The sequence below is a fragment of the Anopheles cruzii genome, unplaced genomic scaffold (assembly GCF_943734635.1).
Source record: "Anopheles cruzii unplaced genomic scaffold, idAnoCruzAS_RS32_06 scaffold01069_ctg1, whole genome shotgun sequence".
Lineage (NCBI taxonomy): Eukaryota > Metazoa > Arthropoda > Insecta > Diptera > Culicidae > Anopheles > Anopheles cruzii.
In genome coordinates, this window is record NW_026454654.1 from 1,954 (window position 1) to 6,977 (window position 5,024).

Here is a 5,024-nt window from a genome sequence, read left to right on the forward strand (position 1 = left end):
TTCGTAGCCTCAATAACAGAGGGCGCTGCTACGAGTCTAATTTTGTTGTTATGTTGGTACACTCTTTATATGAACGTATGCGAAGTTTCACTCCAATCGGTAACTTCATTCTTTGTTTACAAGCTGTGGCGTATACGTAGTGGTGTAGTAGTGGTGAAAGCGCTACACGCGCGAGGCAATAAAGAACATCAGTCTACAACCAACCACTCGCGAGTTCGGACTACCTTTATATCGTGAATACTGTTCTCCCAAAAAGCCATTTAGTATCAACGTATCACAGTTCAGCTTGATTAGTTTTAGTTCTAAGTGGTTAAGTTTTTATAGTCAATAAGGCTAAGTTGCCCGTTGACTGTTTTAAATAAATAAATATACGTAGCAGAAAAAAAATATCCCTATCCCGAACAATGCACCGTGTCACAAGGGCATTTTGATAATGGCAAAAATTCATGAATAGAAGTTCAATTTGTTGGTGCATCCACCGTATTCACCAGATTTGACCCCTGGCGACTTTCATCTGTTTTCAGAACTAAAAAAAATCATACGTGAAAAGCGTGTTTCATCAAATAATGATGTCACAACAGTTTCTTTGAAGCCCTTCCAGATTCTCGCTTCAGGGATGGAATTCAAAAATAAGATTATTTCAAACCTTAAAAGTGTGTTTTCCTTATCGAAGCGCAAAACTTATTGAATAGCCTAGTAGATAGTTCGCTCATAAAGTTTCATTATATCGACAAGCACTCTGTCCTTGAATAACTCCAACGTGCATTGAACTGTCGCAACCCATCTGTTCAGTTGTTTTTTATTCTCGTCGAATGCCGGTTTAATTTTTTTCGGATCGGGTATTCGAAAAATGTCAGTATGTGATGAGATCGTGCGTTGCACTCTCAGCTGCTCTGTTGAAGTATTGTAAGCTGCTTCATTCATTAAAACTCTCAAACTTAACTTGCGGTCGTGTGTGGCAGGTTCGGTGACTTTCTTCTGCCGACTCTCATCCTGTATTTACACATGTTCTGATTCCTGTAATAATTATATAAATAAAAATGATTTTTTGTCTGTTCGTCTTTACCGATACCGATCGAAGTAGAAGCAGTAAGTAGTATCGAGTTCGAACAAACGAATCATGTACGAGTTTTTGGGAAGGGGAAATGTTCTGTTTAATGTTTGAATGGTGATTGTCAGCTTATGCGAGTTTTGGCATGAATCCAACGGAAAGCGAGAAGAGAAGCTGATCAGATACGGGAAGCCCGGTCGGCTGGAACGGAGGAGCAACGGGCAGTGAGAAGGAATGATCAGCTTCCTGTTACGTCATCAGGAATATCGATCCTTTGAAACACCGAATCATCGAGAAATGAGAATGAAATAAGGCGTGGCGACGCACGCCAGGAACAGCTAGTAAAAATAGTAATAAATAATCGGAATTAATCGGATCGATGACCCATTTTTAGATCTAATTTACAAGCTAAGGTGTCACACAAATGGGTAATAGTTACTGCAAACTAACCACGCTCAAAACATAAATATTCCGCACATAGCACGGGCCAGCTTCGCTGAATCAACGGCTCCAAGAACCTCAAGATCGCGACATTCTTCACACATCACCGAGCTTAGTGAGAACGCCCGGCGCAGCAAAAATCTTATAAACGACCAACACTTGTGTATAACTTGTGTTCTGCAGAGTAGTCGGCGCTTAACACTCTTCAACATTTTTTTGCGAGTTTTCTGAAGGGCTGACAAACTCTACAGGCTGAATTATTATTTCCTGATAATGGCCTTCCTGTCCATATTGAGAAGGCCGCTTGCTTCCATTCACTCGTTGTTCTGGTTGGTGGAGGGGCCATCCTGTCGATCTCCAGAAGGCCGCGTGCTTCACCGTCGTCCTCTCGTTAACTCAGTGGGGCCGGGGGGCGGGGAGTGTGTGTGGCTGAGATGGCCGCGGCCTGTTTCTTGAAGGGTGCCACTAGCAAGCGCTATGTTTCAGTCTCTGTTCGACTATGCGTCGCGATGCACTTAATATTTCTTGCATCGGCGTTACTGTGTGTTGGGTTGGGTACAGTGCCGTCCGTGTAACGACGAGATTTGCTTACGTTACGTTTTTATTTCACAGTACTATTTCTATTGCAGTTCGTTCCGACCTTGGACCAGTCCGCACGCACCTGAACGAACGACTGCAAGATGCGCTGATGCCGAACGAGCGTGAGTCGTTGGATGGTATGCTATTGCCGCTCTTAAACACTTTCAGCCAATAAAGCTTTCTAATGATTTCGTACGAAAGACTGCCACTTCCGGCACTACAGCCAAGGAGGCAGTATTCCGATAGCACCTGCGTTCGGCGTACCAGCGTATTTTCGAGAGTTTGCCCACCTGGGAGCGATCGGATGGCGGCAGAATGATGGCAGCATCCTGTGGAACTGTGGCGGATCGTTGATCTGGGAGAACTACGTGCTTACCGCAGCCCATTGCGCCAAAGACTTTGAGTAAGTAGGCAAAAGTTGGGAAAATCCCCGATTCTTAAACGACTCGACCTCGATCTATCGCAGAAACAAGGCCCCGGATGTGGTCCGTTTCGGAGACATTGATCTGTACAACGATACCGACGATGCGTACACGCAACAGTTCAACATAGCGGAGGTCATCCGTCATCCGCAGCATAGGTACAATGCCAGGTACCACGACATAGCGCTGCTGAAGTTGGAGAGGCACATTACGTAAGACCGGAGTGAACGGCAAAAATATCGGTTTAGTGTTGTAGTAACTTAAAATTATTTGGATCTTGGTAGGCTAAACGAGACCGTTGCACCGGCATGTCTATGGGATGAGGAGGAACTACGCTTTCCTACGTTACAGGCGGCCGGTTGGGGAGCTACCGGGTTCGGTAAGTGAACCAGTGTTCATGTCTTGTCGGAAATACTTTATTACTGCTCGTTCTACAGGAAGCTCACAAACGCCAGTGCTGTTGAAAGTATCACTAGCGCCAGTGGACAAAAAACACTGCAATCAGTTCTATCGAGCTGGTTCTCGTGGCTTGAAGGAAGGTCTGCAACCGTACCACCTGTGCGCGGGCGACGTGAAAATGGACACTTGTCCGGTAAGCACTGCCTGTGAGAAGGTCAACCTGAGCACTGATTACAAACGACCCGTTCTGCTGCAGGGAGATTCTGGGGGACCACTGGAAGTGAAGCTTCTGCACAACACCAAAGTAACACCGTTCATTGTGGCGGTTACGTCGTTCGGTAGTGTCTGTGGTCAGTCGATGCCTGGGGTCTATACAAAGGTGGCCGGCTACATTCCTTGGATACGGTCCGTTTTGGAGGCCGGAGGAGAAGAAGCTCCGGGTATGTAGGGCAACCATCGCTTTGAGACATTGCTAGTCTGAAGTACTTTCGTTGCAGAGTGGAAATTTAAGCCCTATGCTTGTGCGGTCCGATACGTCACCCTGCGGGAGTACGAACCGAACGTGGTGGTCTCGAAGGGCGAACTGACTGTTTCGTTGGACCTGAAAAATACATACTTGGAGGACGAAGGGTCCCCGGAGACGGTTTCTTTCAGGTGGGATAAGGGCACCGAGGGTGCCGATAATTGCTACGGGGTATTGATAGAAAGCGACACCGTTCTTACTCTTGCTCAGTGTACTGCTTTCAAAGGGTGAGTGTGTTTTCCTTCGTACTGGAATTCAGATTAAAGTTGGATCTCGATTTATTGCAGCAAACCGCCGACGCACGTCATCAACGAGGAACGAAACAAAACGATGAACATCGCACATACCTTTAACCATCCAGACTACCGGCCAGGATCACTGTACAACAACATCGCCATTGTGAAGCTGAGCGGTCACTTCTTCTTCCGTGGTTCGTTTCTTCCGGCTTGCTTGTGGCGTTACCACGAACTACCAGACGATCGATTTGAAGTAACCGGCAGAGGACGCCGAGATCTCAACGCACTTTATGAATCAAAAACAGCGATTATAGGTTATGTGCGGAGCCATATTTTCTGAGTGAAATGAGATACAATGAACCTTCTTCTTTTTCTGTCTTCAGACGCCGAGCAAACGATGGTACAGTCAAAAGCAGATCAGCACCGTGGTGTCAATTGCTCGCTGCCCGAAAAGTATTTACAACGCTTACGTAACGGCTTAAGCGAGGAGCACCTGTGCTACGGCAACATACCGTTTTTGGTGCCAGAAACCTGCGACCTATTGTACGGCGGGCCCGTGCAGCGACGCGTGGTGCGCTTGGACAAGTACTTCCAGCACGTGTACGCCCTGAACCTGCTCGGTCGTGACTGTGGCTACGGTCAGTCGGCTGTTGGCGTTCGCATTTCGAGCCATTTCGAGTGGCTAAGCAAAATGCTGCTAACCAATCGACCCAGGGATTCCAGTTCGGTTCTTTTCTACAATACCGATTTGTCGGTGCGAGATCACTGTCGACTGCCGGCAGGTGGATCCGGAGTGTGCGTCGATGTGCGCAGGTGCCCCAAAGTGAAGTACGACTTTCAAATTCATCGTGAAGTTACGGTCTGTGGCAAATCACCGATCGTTTGCTGTCCGTACCATAACGTGCTGAAAGTCACCGAGCGATCGGCCGCGAGCAGAGAATTGGACGAATGTGAAGCCCGCTACAAAGCGGTACACCGAAAGACCTATCTATACTACGACCAGCTCGAAGCGGATAAAAGAGACGTCGATCAGTTTCCTCATGTGGTAGGGCTGCAGTTTGCAAGTCGTTCAGCATCTGATTAATACTTGGCCTCTTCGAATGGCTTTCAACTTGTTGCAGGTTTATATTGCCTGGCAATCGTACCACGGATTGTTTTCCCATTGTGTCGGTACGCTGATCACCAAAAGCGTGGTTCTCTCGACTGCCAGCTGTCTTAAACGATGCCAGTCTAAGCGAGTTGTTGTGAAGTTGGGCTTCAGCGACACGGCTCCCAAACTGTGGATCAAAGAAATCACTCTACATCCTCAGTTCGAGCCCAGCACTTTGCGGAATGATATCGCTATTGCAAAGATAGCCGGAGAAGTCCAACCT

At 47.3% G+C, this 5,024-nt stretch overlaps 1 pseudogene; it reads left to right on the forward strand.

The window, feature by feature from the left end:
* Positions 1 to 2,121: 2,121 nt before the first annotated feature.
* LOC128276384 (uncharacterized) lies at positions 2,122 to 5,019 on the forward strand (annotated as a pseudogene).
* Positions 5,020 to 5,024: the final 5 nt, after the last annotated feature.